The sequence below is a fragment of the Odocoileus virginianus genome, chromosome 6, assembly GCF_023699985.2.
Source record: "Odocoileus virginianus isolate 20LAN1187 ecotype Illinois chromosome 6, Ovbor_1.2, whole genome shotgun sequence".
In the NCBI taxonomy this organism is placed as follows: Eukaryota; Metazoa; Chordata; class Mammalia; order Artiodactyla; family Cervidae; genus Odocoileus; species Odocoileus virginianus.
This window is the reverse complement of record NC_069679.1, coordinates 75,403,336-75,419,350: the sequence shown is the minus strand read 5'-3', so window position 1 is coordinate 75,419,350 and position 16,015 is coordinate 75,403,336. Positions and strand designations below refer to the sequence as shown.

The window sequence follows — 16,015 nt, the reverse complement described above, 5'->3', positions numbered from 1 at the left end:
CTCCACCCCTCTCCTTTGTGGAAAGACCTCGTGAACCTCCCCACAGAAGGATGGTCCACTGTCCGTCCAGCTCGGCTTGGCTTCTTCCAGACTCCCTGGGTCTCAGCAAGCTCATCCTCCCCTCATTTACCCTCTCCTGCGTTCTCTAAGGCTGGTGGCGCTAAGGAGGATGAGACGTACCTCTCCTTTCACCAGCCACATTCTAGAAGGGATGTGTCAAAGGCCTTGGCTAAGAGGCAATTTTAACATATGGTCTGTAAGAAGGGCTGCCCTGGGGACAGGACTCACTGGGATGGGTGTGGAGCCCAACTGGTGGTGTCCAGGGACCTTTCCAGGACCAGGTGAGCCTCAGTGGTCTTGCAGGTCATGATGGAATCTTCTGGAAGGGCTCTCTGTAGCTCTTCTTGACTTAGCCAACAAGGCCTCCCCATGGCTCCAGCTCCGTCTCACCCACCTCTCCCCTCATTTCCATCCCCTGGCCCCCCTGTCTGTCCCTCAGTGCCTGAAGCTTGCCACCTTCCCTCCTGCCTTTGCATATGCTAGCCCTCCTATCTGGAATGTTCCCCCCGCCCCTGAGTTAACTCATTCTCCCACTAGTTAATCTCAGCTCTATTTTTGCCTCCTTAGGGAACAGCTCCAGCCCAGGTCAAGCCCCCACATCTCACCTTTGGGGCATCCTGGGAGACAGACAGAGTGGCACTTAGGTGTGGGTTCCTAGTGAGATGAGGCTCCTGGGATCCAAACCCTACCTCTGCCATTTACTAGCTCCATGTCTTTAGGCAAATGTCTTAACCTCCCCGGGCCTCAGTTTCCTTATCTGCAAAGTAAGGATGTTAATAGCATCTACCTGACCGGGTGAATGAACCAATCTACATGAACCAATCTACACGAAACACTCAGAACAGTGCCTAGCACATACCCATGGCTCAGTACAGTGACGTATTATTTCCTTGGGAGTAACTGGTGCATGCATGCATGCTCAGTTGCTCAGTCAGGTCCAACTCTTTGAGACTCCATGTACCACAACCTGCCAGGCTCCTCTGTCTATGGAATTCTCCAGGCAAGAATACGGGAGTGGGTTGCCATTTATTCCTCCAGGGGGGTCTTCCCAACCCAGGGATGGAACGCACATCTCCTGTGTCTCCTGCATTGCAGGCGGATTTTTACCACTGTGCCGCCTGGGAAGCCCCCGGGTATCTAGTCCCTCTGATGTTTATTCATGGAATGACACAGCAAATGGCTGCCTCCCTTGGTGGATGGAAAGCTCCTTGATGACAGAGCCCAGGGGCTGTATTTGCTCATTATTTTCTCTGCTCTGCTGGGTAGAGCACAGTGCTTTACAAATATTTGCTGAAGAAAGGGATGATAGGCAGCGAGACTAGGGCGGGTCTCATCTGGCCCTGTGATCTCAGACTCAGCATCTTGGCTGGAAAGGCTCTTTCAGACCCTCTAATCCGAGCCCCTCCTTCCTCAGATGCGCGAAGGCTGCCGCTGACTCGCATTTCCGCAGCTCGCAGTCTCCCGGGAAGGCCTACGGCTCCACTCTGTCCACCCCTCCCCCACCCCCCACCAGGCTCTCCTCATTCAGAGGATTGGGGGCACGATGGAATCTTGGACCGAGGTATCCATTCATGTCAGAAAAAGAAAGTGAAGTCAGTCGTGTCTGACTCTTTGCGACCCCATGGACGGTAGCCTGCCAGGTTCCTCCGTTTATGAGATTTTTCAGGCAAGAGTACTGGAGTGGGTTGCCATTTCCTTCTCCAGGGGATCTTCCCAACCCAGGGATTGAACCCGGGCCTCCCACATTGTAAACAGATGCTTTACTGTCTGAGCCACCAGGATTGGGGTGGGGGGGGCGGAAGTAGTGTCACGTCATCTCGTGTCTGAGTGTTAGGGGAAACATCTACGCCCTCCGCAACCCGGTGAAGCTGCAGGCTTCGATTCAACCTGAGTTATTGGCCGTAGTTTCCGTCTCCGTGGTAACAAGTCCGGACTGCGCTCAGCCGCAGCAGGACCCCGGTCCCCCAGGCTAAGATGCCAGCAGTGCGGCTCCCTCCTCAGCCTCTTGTCTGATGGACTCCCCTGCAGTGGACTTAGAGGGGGGCAGCTGGGACGGGGCCACGGCGGAGGGAGGCCCCAGCCCATTTGCGTCCGCCCAGGGAGGAAGGCGCCCGACAGCAGGAGCGAATAGGCGGGATGCTACGGGGCGCCGTCCCAGCCCAGCTCCGCCTGCCGTCAGAGGGGCTCCGGTGGTGGACCGTGCCGCAGGCTGGCGGGAGGCGGAGAGACCCAAGAATCTTGCAGCCAGGAGGCTGAGCCCTGGTCCACGCAGGCCAGCCAGCTGTTGGTGATTCGCTGCCGTGCAGACAGAGCCAGCCTTCACTGAACGCCTTGCTCTGTGCCCTGCACGTAACTAAGATTTGGGGAGGACAGCAGAGGGTTCTGCCCTCGGTGGGCACCCGGTCAGGCGAGAGCAATCAGAGCAAAGAGGAACCGGTGCCCCGTGAAGAGAGATGCCCCCGCCACTGCCGGCCCCCTGCTCGCGTCTGGACTTTTCTCCGAAAGGAACTCAAGAAGCGACCGGGCTGCCTCCTGGGAAGGGAATGATGAGATGGAGGTTGAGGCAGAGAGAAGAAAGATGACTTTCCATGATAGCCTCCTTTCTACTTTTTGGATTTTGTACTAAGTTAATAACTAACCAAAGCAACCCATCCACCCCCCCCCCCCCAAAAAAAAAAGCCAAACAAAGATGACAAGCGCCAACGTGACAGGTACTACTGTAGGGGCAGCAACTCCATGCTGGGCCCCGGGAGGGGGAACGGGCAGCCCTGATGTCAAGGGACTCAGAGTTCTCATCTGCAAGGGGTGTGTGTGGGGTGGGCGTCAGTCTCTGTAGCTTGGGATGTGTGGACCTACTGGGTTGAAGGTTATCTGTCCAAAGTGCATGGCTACCTCCCACAGCATATAGCCTTTATTTGTATAATGTGTATGGTGATGGCAGGTAACTGGACTTATTGTGGTGGTCATTTTGCAATATATACAAATATCAGATCATGTTGTATAACTGAAACTAATATAATGTTATCAATTATTCTTCAAGTAAAAAAATATAACCTAAAAAAATTACCTTATTTAAAAATAGGAAATCTGCAGAGATACTGGGGCTTCCCAGGTGGCGCTAGTGGTAAAGAACTCGCCTGTGAGAGGTGTGGGTCTCTGAGTCGGGATGATCCCTTGGAGGAGGGTGTGGCAACCCGCTCCAGTATTCTTGCCTGGAGAATCCCAAGGACAGAGGAGCCTGGTAGGCTACAGTCCACAGCGTTGCAAAGAGTCGGGCACAACTGAAGCGACTTATCACCAAGCAGAGATGTTAGTTAAAATGAAGCCATACTGCATCAGGGTGGGCCCGGAATTCAGTGACTGTGTTCTTACAATAAGGCCACATGGAGAGACACACAGAGACGAAAACCACATGAAGACAGAGGAGAGATCAGCAAAGGAACACCCAGGGTCATCACAACCACCGGAAACTGGAAGAAGCAAAGAAGATTCTTCCCTAGAGCTGCAGAGGGAGCACGGTCCTGCCAATAGCTTGATTTTGGACTTACAGCCTCCAGAGCTGTGAGAGAGCCAATGTCTGTCACCCGGTTCATGTTGATTTGTTACAGCTGCCCCAGGAAACAAGACAATGGGCCTATGCATTTGTGTCTGTGTATGCTGAGGTTTGTGTGTCAATCAGTTTGGAATCTGTGTGTGTCTGTGTGTGTTTGGGGGGTTATTTCGGTGTGCTTGGGAAAGGATTTATGACTGTAATTTGAATTTTAGGTGTTGTGTGAGTTTTGGGGTACATGCATGTCTGTGTGTTCATTCATTGTGTAGTTTTGTGTGCACATTTCTGTGTGCGTGTATGCGTGTGCTTTGGTGTGTTTGAGAGTCAATGATCTCTAAAGTCTCTCTTGGCCCTAACCATCCAGAAGCCTGCCCTGGGGCTCCTGCGGCTGCAGAGTTTGGCCTTGAGAGAAATGCGGGCCAAGGGTAGAGGAGAGGGACCAGCATCAAGGCTGGGTTGGCACAGCCCCTCCTCTGGTCTAGGGCCACCTGGGAAAGGGGGGTGGTCTGCTGGTAGAGTGCTCTTCATTGCACCCATTCTGTTGGTAAAAGGGTCTCGAGGTTAGGAGTGTGGGTCTTGGGTCTTGCAGGAGCTGTATCCTGGGGGCCCAGCCTGACAGCCTTCTTGAAAGTGAAAGTCACTCAGTCGTGTCTGACTCTTCGTGACCCCATGGACTTTTACATTCCATGGAGTTCTCCAGGCCACAATACTGGAGTGGGTAGCCTTTCCCTTCTCCAGGAGATTTTCCCAACCTAGAGATCGAACCCAGGTCTCCTGAATTGCAGGCAGATTCTTTACCAGTTGAGCCACAAGGGAAGCCCAAGAATACTGGAGTGGGTAGCCTATCCCTTCTCCAGGGGATCTTCCTGACCCAGGAATCGAACTGGGGTCTCCTGCATTGCAGGCGGATTCTTTACCAACTGAGCTATTAGGGAATCCTGACAGCCTTCTTGGAATCCTTCAAAAGAGCAGAGACCCCTGAGAGAGAGAGAAACCCCTCCCAAGAATCTAAGTTACTCTGAAACATGAGGGCAGCAGTTCTCAAACTCTGGCAAACCAGTGTCACCGGAGAGCTTATTACACGGCAGATGGCTGAGCCCCACGGCAGAGGGTCTGATGCAGCAGGTATGGGGTGGAGCCTGAGGGCCTGCATCTCGAATAAGATCTTGGGTGAAGCTGACACTGCTGGACTGGGATCTTGCTTTGAGAATCACTGCATTAGCCCACACAATAGGAGATGGGTTTCCTCCTCCATCTCCCCCAGGCCTTGCAGCAAGCATCCACATCCTTTAGGACAGGCCCCGGAAAAGTCAGGGCTGGCAGGCTCAATTCTCTTCTCACGGTCTGCCTTTCACAATCACCCACCTGTCACTCACAAAATCATTTATTCAGTAGAATAATGGGTTCTGTTCCCTGCACTCAAGACACTGACAGTCTAGGCACAAGATTCCTGTGGATACACAGATTGGCCAGAGAAACCAGGACAGCTCTGCCTGAGTCAACTCCAGAGGCCCGCTGAAGGGATGCTGGGAGCACTGAGGAGGAGCCTTGGCTGGGCCTGCAGCAACCCGGGAAGGCTCTGGGGGAGGTGTCAGCCAAAGTTAGCTCTTAAGGGAGGAACGACCATAGTCACATTAATTGAAGGCTCACTGCCTGGTGCTGTGCTGAGACTTTGCAAACACGCACTCTTTCAAGACTCACAACAGGAGGGAACTATTGTTGCTGAAGGGAGATTTGAGCCCAGTCCGCTTCCGGTAGCCGTGTTCCCAACCTTGAGCCTATGTGGGGATGGATCCAGACCTGAAGACGAGTTGTGGCGTGGAGGCCAGGGCGGGGCATTCCAGGAGGGGACTGCGTGTGCACCCACGCGGAGAGGGAGGCGGGCACAGAGGCTTCCCCCCAGCTGGAAACCACTCCCTCGGGCAGCACACGGGAGGGACAGCGGGGAGCTGGAGAGAGGCAGAGGGAAGGTGCTCTGTGAGCACAGCGGCTCCAGCGAAGCTGGGAGCCAGATGGCAGAGGCTGTGGGTCTGGCTCACATGGTTTCCCAGGGCCAGGGGCCAGAGCGGGGACACAAGGGCCCGAAAACCACAGGGCGACAGGACTGGGGCGTTCTATTGACAGATCTGCTTGTGATGAAGCTTAGCCCCAAAGAGAGGCTGAGGGTTGACTGGCCAGCACAACCTCCATGACTCAGGGTGGCCCCTCAGTCCTTGGCTCCCCGGCAGCCTCTGTGTGGCTACAGGGGTCCTGACCAGCCTCGTTACAAGCTTGCTCTTACCTCTTGGCAGGGAGGGTAAGGAAAGCCACTCTGAGCCAGGCTGAATGAGTACTGAAACAGTGACCTGAACGCACAGGATGGAACCAGAGGGTATTTCAGAACAGCAAGTGGTGTTCTGATCAGACACGAGGGGGAGCACTAGCCTGGGATGCTCCAGGGATGAGAGATTCTCCTCTGGGGACGAGGCCCAACCCTGAGTCTCTGTGACAGTCTGTCTGGAAGACATCCGGCGGGGGTTTCTCTCTCTCCTCTTTCACTACCTCTCCAGCAAGTCCCACCCACGCTTTTACTTCCGTTTCTCCTTTCCTGCTGGCCTCCCATTTCCGCCTGCTGTCTTCTTTCCCTGGGCTTGTCTCAGTGTTGCTGGGGGCCTGTGAGTTTGGGCACACTCCACCCAGCCAGTGTTCATGGAGCCCTCTGCCTGCTGGAGGTGAAAGAACTACAGACTGCCTGGCAGGGCAGAGATCAGACAGTTCCACCAAGGCCCACATTCGAGGCAGAGTAAGGGCCATGCAGTGAGAAAGATACAAGCCAAGGTGATAGGGCTGAGAGAGGCCAGGGCCTCAGGGGGTTAGGGAAGGCTTCAGACAGGGACAGGTGGGATTTCTCAGCTGGCAGAAGACAGTGGGGGAAGTCTTCTGTTTGGGCCAAGGGGGCAAATGAGTAGAGAAGGGAAGCATAGAGTGGAATATTCCAGAAACAGCAGGTTAGATTGGCTTGACTGCAGAGATAGGGTGAGAAGGATCTGGTATGATAACAGGCAGGTGGGGGACCATGAAGTCCTGAATTTTGGGCTGAATGATTTGCAGGTAATACTGTAGGCAGCAGGGAGCTATTGAAGGTTCCAGAGGAAGAGCATGGCATTATCTGGGCTCAGACTGGAAGGGAGTCTAGATTGTGCTCCAATGCTAGTAGCTCCTGAAAGGCACCTGGCCCTGATTCTGAGTCCACTGACTTCTCAGGGGGTTCCCCAGGGGAGCAGACAACCGGTGTCTCAAATGTCACTGTTTTGGTGAGGTCTGTCCTGATGATCCAACTAGTTCATCCTAAAGGAAATCAGTCCTGAATAGTCATTGGAAGGACTGATGCTGAAGCTGAAACTCCAATACTCTGGCCATCTGATTGCGAAGAACCGACTCATTGGAAAAGACCCTGATGCTGGTAAAGATTGAAGGCAGGAGGAGAAGGGGATAACAGAGGAGGAGATGGTTGGATGGCATCACCGACTCAATGGACGTGAGTTTGAGTAAACTCCGGGAGTTGGTGATGGATAGGGAGGCCTGGCGTGCTGCAGTCCATGGGGTCGCAAAGAGTCAGACACGACTGAGAGACTGAATTGAACTCAATTGTCCTGATGATCGTATTTATCAACTCAGCATCTCTGGCACTTCCCCTTTTCCTTCTCTGTGTTTCCGTCACACTCATTGCCTTCTAACATCCTTCATCCATGGTTTATGCTATTTATCATCTGCGCCATCCTCATTGGAATGAAGGCCCCATGAGGAAAAGGTCTATGTTTTACTTGCTGCTCAATATTCCAGTGCCTACCATAGTGCCCGGAATCCCAACAAATTCGTGTGTGGACTAAATCAAGAGAAAAATTCCACCCTGCATGAACCATCGTGGTCTGTGTCGTCTCCTCCCTGTCGCTTTGCTCCTGGCTTCCTGAGCTTGGCAGCGCTCGAGTGGAAAAACCTCTGAGAAAATCAGACAGAATTCTGCTTCTTCCCTGCTGTGCCTCTCACCCTTGCCAGGAGTCTGGGAAGATTTGGACTGTTCCTTCTCCCTTCCTCTGCCAAAAACACTTCCCTTCGTCTTGGAGTAGGGGCCAGGCAAGGAAAACTTCAGTCGAGGGAAGCAAGAGGCTCGCAGGCCTGAGGCAGTCCCACCTGGCAGCCTGGAACAACTCTGATGGGCTCATCGGAATAACTGCAAATTATTTTGCAGTTACTAACGAGCGCCCACCCCAGCACGCACTGTAGAGGAGCTCTGTGCGTTTTGTTCCATTTGGGCCTCCCATTAACCCTATGGAATGGGTGTTATATTCCCATTCTACAGATGGGAAAATAGAGGCTCAGAGAGGCTAACTGATAAGGCCGAGTTCTTCCCACCAGCTGAGGGAGCCCCAGTTTGAACACAGGTCTGTCTTCCTCCAAGCCAGTGCTTGCTCCTTTATGGCACACAGGCTCTCTTCTGCGAGAGAAGCAGCTGAGATGCAGCGAGGGGGGCTTGCTGAATTCTCTGTCCAAGGCGTCATTAGATCACAGAGGTCTCTGCTGGCCTCGGGCTTCCCACCTGAGCTATCGGGAGCTGAGGTTCTGGCCACTTCCCAACGATGAAGGAGGACAATGATGTCACATCTGCCACCCGACCTGAGCTCATCAGAGAGTGAGAGTTATAACTGCGGGCGCTGCCTGCTCTGGCCTGTGGCCAGGTATCCTCACCTCACTTCTGTGTGCACCGCAAGAGCTGGAGTCGAGGACAGGGCTCCCTGCCTTGGCGGCCCAGCAGACACCAGGGACGCCAAACCTACCCCTGTGTGCAGATCCAACGCCCAACAGCCAGGGCTGCTCACAGCTGGGCTGTCACTGGGGAGGTGGAAAAGCTTGGCTCAAGCCCCCAGCTGTGGATTCCCAGCCTAGGAACACAGTTAACCCACCTTGAGGGGAGAAACCCTCCCTCTCAGTAAACATCACTGAGTCCCTATGTGCAAGGAAAAGAGATGGCTTCTGCCTTTGAGGCTCTAAAGAGCAGAGCATAGTCACTAAATAGACCATGGGGAACCATGGATGATTCTAGAGCAGGTGAGTGAGACGCCTACACGGTGGATTAGGAGGTGAATTAGGCAGCAGCAAAGTATGGCTGGGGGAGAACCGGCCTTTGTAATGACTCCAGCTAACGTGTTGCGCACTTACTGAGAACTTGAGGTCGTTTCAAGCTTTACAAATACTAACTTTAATCTTCTTAGTAACCCTAGGGTACATTGTTATCCCCATTTTACAGATGAGAAGACTGATGTATAGTGATCTTATAAGACTTGTAGGTGGTGGAGTTGGGCACTGAACCCACCTAGCTCCCAAGCCTGCCTTCTTTACTAGGATTCGTTGCTGCCTCTTGCAGTGATCTGGGCTGGGCAGTGGGCAGGGCCGGAGGGAGGGACGTGAAACACTGCCTGCGGTTAAGACTCCTTGCCTTGGAGAGCTCTCGCATGGCCAGACCAGGAAATCATAAGGGAGATGTGAACATCAAGCACTTTGATCTGCATGGAAAAGAACTGTAGTGAAGATCACTGTTATTGATAACAGCAACAATCACAGTGTTCTTGGACAACAGCCCAGACAGGATAACTTCTTTCATGGAAAAGAGATTTTAGAGACTCTCCCACAGAGAAGTAATATCACAGTTATAACCTTCCTTGTCTATTCAATCCTTTCCTGGTTATATTCATTACCTTATTTACTTAAATGGTGGCGCAGACAATAAAGAATGTGCCTGCCATGCAGGCAAACTGGATTTGATCCCTGGGTCGGGAAGATCCTCTGGTGAAGGAAATGGCAACCCGTTCCAGTATTCCTGCCTGGAGAATTCCATGGACAGAGGAGCCTGGTGGGCTACAGTCCATGGGGTTGCAAACAGTTGGACATGACTCAGGGACTAACACTTTTATTTACTTAAATGGAGGAGAAAGCCTCACTTTGATGCTGACCTGGCCTTCTAGCTTTGGATGTGTGATCACCACCAGTGCCCCTTTCACAAAAGAGGATGAGTTTCTGGGAGTCACCAGGTAGATGGAAGGAGAGGGAAGGATGTGGGGCACGGGGTGACTCCGGCCAGACAGGGGGAAGGCAGCTGTACCCAGGAAGGGCTGCCTGAGACCCAGGGCTTCCTGTACTGTTTTGATGTGATTACACTTGATGCCTCTGAGATGATCGGCTACATTTTAAATGACACTATTGATATAAGCAAGGCTTGAGAAGTTAAAAGAAATTGAGGTTGGAGTATATCAAGAGTCCTTACAGCTCCAACAGTCTGTGAAGATACCATCTGTCTTAATCTTCTCCCAAGGAAAAATTATCAAGAGGTAGTGAGCGCTCAGAAGAGCTGTGTCTGGCTGGGTCTAGCCTGTCCCCACACTGGGGTGAGCTGGGCAAGAGCCACGTGGGACCCAGCGGCAGCTCAACCTGGGGACATCCTAGCCAGAGCCACACAGCCTCTGGCCCCCTTCCCAGGTCTCAGGAGCTGGGGTCACCTGGGACACTGTCCTCCTGGCCTCTCCTGTTAGGTTGTGGGAGTAGGAGGGCTAGAGAGGACCTTCGCTCAAGCGATGAGCAGAGAGCCGTGGGCCACAAGCTTGAGGAGGCAGCTGGCAGTAGGGACTGAGCCCTGCTGGGTGGGATGAGAGCAAAAGCGCTTACCTGCAGCAGCAGGTGAGGTCGGGAGCCCCCGATGAGCTGTCACCGGCTCGCCTTCCTCTTAATCAGTCCCCAGGTGCTCCCAAGCGCCCCGGCTGCGTTTCTGCTTAACTCCCGACCACAAAGCGGGCTCCTCCAAGGCTCTGTAGCACCGGGACAAAGAAGTGCCCTCAGTGCACATGGGCCTGGATCCCCGTCCTCCCGGAGCCTCCCCGAGGCTCCTCCCCCAGCCCACGAAAGCCCGGCCCTCCCAGGTCCATCACGCTTGTCAGCGCCCCACCAGATCTGCCTCATGGGGACTGACGGGGTGAGGGGCACCCCATGTATGCAGCCATAAGCCCCGATCTGCCGCTCTACTCCACATCCAGATGCCCAGCCCTGGGGTAGGTAAGCCAGGGAGCCATCCTTCATCCAAGATCAACAGAAGCCAGGAGGAAGCTGGGGGGACCATGATCGACATGATACTGGGAGTCCTGGCATCTGTGGCTGCTACTTCCTCCTGGTGAGGTGGAGCATCACACTTTCCCTCAGTGGGGTATGGGCTTCAGTGTAGACACACAGCCGCACTGCCTGTAGGCCTGAGCTGGGGAGACCAGAGGGGGGCCCATAACTACCAGGTGACTCTGAGTAAGATCAGAATCATCTGGGGCGGGGTCCTGCTAAACTGCAGGCTTAAGGGCCCTATCCTAGCCTGTTGAATCAGAATCTCCAGGAAGAGGCCTGGAAATGTGCATTTTAGCAGGTTCCCCACATGGATGCCAAAGAAGTAGGATTCACTGGGCTGTGTGTGCTGGGAAAGGGTTGACAAATCCAAGGATGAAGCTTTGATCATATGCGTGGGGGGTCATTGGTCCCTTTCCTAAAAGCTGCATCATAGGAGCCCAGTCTCTGTAGCCAACCAGCCAGGGGCCCTGGGCAACTTGCTGAAACCTCTCTGGGTCTCTTTTCCTTGCGGGCAAAATGCAGGTTAGAGATGATCTCTTGGGCCCTTCCGGGTGTAAAAAAAAAAAGGTGAACCCACTGAGAAATGAATTTTAAAAGGAAGTTCAGGGAAGCATTTTAAATAGTATTCTCCTTGAATCATTGGTTTTTTTTCTTTAAATTCACTTTTTGAATTCTGAAAATAACATACTTATGTAAGCGGAAAGAAATCAAAGCATTCAATGTAATACAGAATGAAAAGTCTCCCTGCTATCCCAGACCTCTGTTCCACTCCCCCAAATAAACATTGTCAAGTTTCCTATTTTTCTTCAAGAATTTTCCCATAAATACTGACAAATATGTATCTATGCCTACATCTTTATTTTAAACCCAACTGGGACCACATTCCCAGTACTTTCTTTGTTTCTTAGTTATTACACATTGCACATCTCTGCATACCAAGAGACAGATCTTTCATGCCTGCAGCTGCTCGTAACATCCCACTGAAGGATGCACTATGCTTTTCATGCATCTATCCTTTTTGGCAGATGTTTAGGTTGTTTTTATGTTTTTTGCTGCACAAAGCTGCAGTGAACATCTTTGATGATACATGTTTGTGCATACATGTGAGGTTAGCTATAGGATAAATCCCTAGCGGTAAGGAGTTGAAGGTTAGGTGGATCTAAAATTCTGATATTGCCAGATTGTCTTCCAAAGAAGATGAACCAGTCTGCACTGCCCAGCCATCAAATTTTTAAACATTGCAAATATGTGAGTTGAAAATGACATCTTGTTTCAATGTGTAATTCTTTAAATATCAGAAAAGGTAGGCATTGCTTTCGGGTTGATTGGTAGCCTTTGCATTTATTTTTCTGTGAACTATGTTCTTTCTAATTTAGCTCACTGATTTTAAGAGATTTTTCTAAATTAAGACAATTAACTTTTTGTTACGTGCATTACAAATTGTCATTTGTCTTTTTTTTTTTAAACTCTATTTATGGCATCACTGCTTACAGAAATTTCAGATATTTCTGTAGCCCAAAATATTTTCTACAAGAGGATCCTAAAAATATATGCTCATGTTTTCCACTGGTATTATTAGGGTTTTTTTTCTTTTTTCTTTTTAATCATTTTTTTACTCTTTCCTTCTTTTAAATTTTCTTTCCAGATTTTATTTTGGTGTTAAGAGTGTGGTAGGCCCAGCTTTCTTTCTTTCCCCAAGGGGCTGGTTATCTCAAAGTCATGTTTGAATAATTCATTTTCTCCCCCCACTCATCCTCCCTCTTCTAGATTCAAAATATCAATTTAACTATATTAGGATGGATAACAAACAGTCAAATGTTGATTCAAATTCCACCTTTACTGGATCTAGGAGAAGTTACCTAAAACTTCATGTGCCTCAGTTTCCTCATCTAAAAGTGAGGTTAACTGAATTATGTAGGGGAAATATAGGGAAATGTGGAGTTTTCCAGGCAGTTCACTAAGAAAAATGTTATATTATTTCTACAGATTTTTGGATGTGTGTGATACTTGTCAGCTTTCTGACACATTATTTGATATGATTTCATTGTAATTCTAAACAAATACATGTTTCTAACTTTGGGAAAAATTAGGGACAACAAAAGCAACATCTGCATAGGGTTACTGTGAGAATTCAATGAATTATTTGAGCAAAAGGACGTAGAAAGATGAAACTATATGCTCTCTATAGGAAAGTAACCTTTGCTGTAAAGACATACACGACTGCAAGTGAAAGGAGAGAAAAGATATTTCATGCAAATAGTAAACAAAAGAGACCAGGGTGGCCACACTTACATCAGATAAAATAGACTTTAGGTAAAAATCTGTCACAAGAGACAAAGGAGGATATTACACAATGATAAAAGTCAATTCCCAGGAATAAATAACAATTATAAATATGTATGCACTTAAAAGCAGAGCAACCAAATATAGGAAGCTAACATGAAGGGAATGAAAAAAGAAAACAGTAACACAATAAGAGGAGATCTCAATAAACCTCTTTCGGTAGTGGGTAGAGCAATCAGACAGAAGATCAATAAGGAAACAGAGGACTTGGATATATTTGACACTATAGACCAACTAAACCCAGTGGACACATACAGAACACTCCACCTAAGAGAAGCAGAATACATGTTCTTCTCAAGTGCAGACGGAATATTCTCCATGATAGCCTATGTTTTAGGCTTCAGCGAGGGCCACAAAACAGTGCCTGGCACATGGGAATTACTATATATTGGTGATTACTATTATCATCACCACACAGTAAATGTATTTGGGTCTTAACAGATATTTTCTGTTTCATTGATCTATGAGCCAGTTCCATCACTCAACAAGTATCTATCATTACTTGTGAGGCCCTGTTCTACGTGTTGAGAACCAAGCGTGAGCATCAGTAATAAGCGCTATTCTTCTCCCCTCCGGTTAGGCTCACTTCTAGCAATTTTTAGCACGTTTACTGGTATTATATTTTCTTTCACTATATTGCAAAACAGGCTAAAGTTATATACAGGAAAGCTATACGTCTTTGTTCTAACTACTGATTAGCAGTCTTAGTATGTGTGTGTGAGCATGTGCACTCAGTCACTCACTCATGTCCGACTTTGCTCAGTCATGTCCGGCTCCCCATGGACTGTAGCCCACCATGCTTCTCTGTCCATGGAATTTTCCAGGCAGAATTACTGGAGCAGGTTGCCCTTTCCTACAATAGGGGATTGTCCTGACCCAGGGATTGAACCCTCATCTCTTTCGTCTCCTGCATGGTCAGTCGGATTCTTCACCACAATGCCACCTGCGAAGTCCCATCTTAGTATACTCCTTTATTATTCTATTAGTTTTTCAGTGGACTGTCTTGTTCTTTTTTTCTCCAGATGGCCAATCTTATCATCTACAATTTAAACTGATAAATTTGTCTCCTTTCATAACCTATATTTTCAAATTTTGTATTGGCTTGTACTTCTAGAGACGTGTTAAAGAATGAAGGTAATGGTGGTCACTTTTTCCTTGTATGTATGTCTCTGTACACACATATACACATTCATACACAAGCACATAAAATGTTAAGCAATATCCATCTATTCCTATTAAGTATGAGTTAAAATCAGGGACATACGTTGAATTTTATCAAAGGCCTTTTAGGCATTTTAGCATTTATGGAGCTGTTTATATTATTTTTTCATCTCTTTTGAACTACTATTTTGTTCAATTATGTTAATAGTTTTCCTAATATTGAATCTATATCTCTGGAAGATAGCCCCACTTGCTCATGGTATATTCATTTTTCAAACATAATGCTGTGTGATTCTATTTGTTTCTATTAATATATGAATTTTGCACCAATATTCATAAATGAGATATTTTTGTAGTATTTTTTCTCTTTTCCTGTGTGGGCTGTTTCTGTTGCTGTTGTGCTGGCTTCATGGACTACTATGGAGTGTTTCCTTCTCTATGATCTGGCACAGTTGATACAGTTTAAATAACATTGGAATTCTCTCTTCCCTGAAGGTTTGATAGAAATTAAGAGATGTCTAAACCTGGGTTTTTTGGAGTGGAGTTTATGAAAATTCCGTTTCTTTCATGGATTATTGGTCTGTTGAGGTTTTTCTAGTTCTTCTGGGGTCAAACTGATGATTTGCATTTTCTCAGAAAGCTATCTGGGCTTCCCTGGTGGCTTAGATGGTATAGAATCCACCTGCAGTGTGGGAGACCTAGGTTCAATCCCTGGGTTGGGAAGATCCCCTGGAGAAAGGATAGTCTACCCACTCTGGTATTCTTGGACTTCCCTTGTGGTTGAGCTGTTAAAAAATCCGCCTGCAGTGCGGGAGACCTGGGTTCAATCCCTGGGTTGGGAAGATCTCCTGGAGGAGGGCATGGCAACCCATTCTAGTACTCTTGCCTGGAGAATCCCCATGGTCAGAGGAGCCTGATGGGCTATAGTCCATGGGGTCGCAAAGAGTCAGACACGACTAAGCACAGCACACAGAAAACTATCAGTTTTAGGGACTTCCCTGGTGGTCTAGTGGTTAAGAGTCCATGGTCCCCATGCAGGGGGCATGGGTTCGATCCCTTGTCAGGGAACTAAGATCCCACATGCCACGTGATACTGCCAAAAAAAAAAAAAAAAAGAAAAGAAAAAGGTAAAAATAAATTAAAATTTCAATAAAAAGAAAACTATCAGTTTTAGCTGGTTTTCAACTAAATTTGCATGCGGTTGAGCACAGTATCCTTACAGAATTCTATTTTCTCTGTATCACTGGCTACTTCTCCATTTTAATGTTCAATTTTACATATTTGGCTCATTCTTCGCCCTGCTCACATTAGATTATCTATGCTTAACAAATCATAAAATGACACGTGATTTTTTTTTCAGGACCCTATTACTATGTGCATAGTCCAGAAACAGAGGAGCTAGAATGAGCTCAGGATGAGGATGAGGAAGGTAGCAGGGGAGGGGAAGCTTGACAAACATTTTAAAAGTGCAGAGAGGGACTTCCCTGGTGGTCCAGGGGCTAAGACTCTATGTTGTCAATGCAAGGGGCCTGGGTTCCATCCCTGGTCAGAGAACTAGATCCCACAAGCCACAACTAAGAGTTGACATGCTGCAATACAGATCCCAAGTACCGCAATGAAGAGCTGGCAAAGCCAAATAAATTTCAATAAATATTCAAATATTTTTTAAAAAGTACAAAGAGCCTTGTACTTTCACATACTCCCGGCCTTGAACACCCTAGATCTCCTTTCCCCAACTCCCCCACCCAGTTAAACCCACCACTC

At 48.9% G+C, this 16,015-nt stretch overlaps 1 protein-coding gene across 8 annotated transcripts in view; it reads right to left on the bottom strand.

The window, feature by feature from the left end:
* Positions 1–16,015, bottom strand: part of TMEM63C (transmembrane protein 63C) — a 140,422-nt gene that overhangs the window by 49,725 nt on the left and 74,682 nt on the right. For 5 of the 8 annotated variants that reach the window (XM_070469673.1, XM_020904616.2, XM_070469674.1 and 2 more), the window contains exon 2: positions 10,307–10,446. The exons of the other annotated variants lie outside the window; for them this stretch is intronic. The gene's annotated coding sequence lies outside the window, so the exon portion shown is untranslated. The remainder of the gene's footprint in view (positions 1–10,306; positions 10,447–16,015) is intronic. 8 annotated transcript variants of the gene reach the window in all.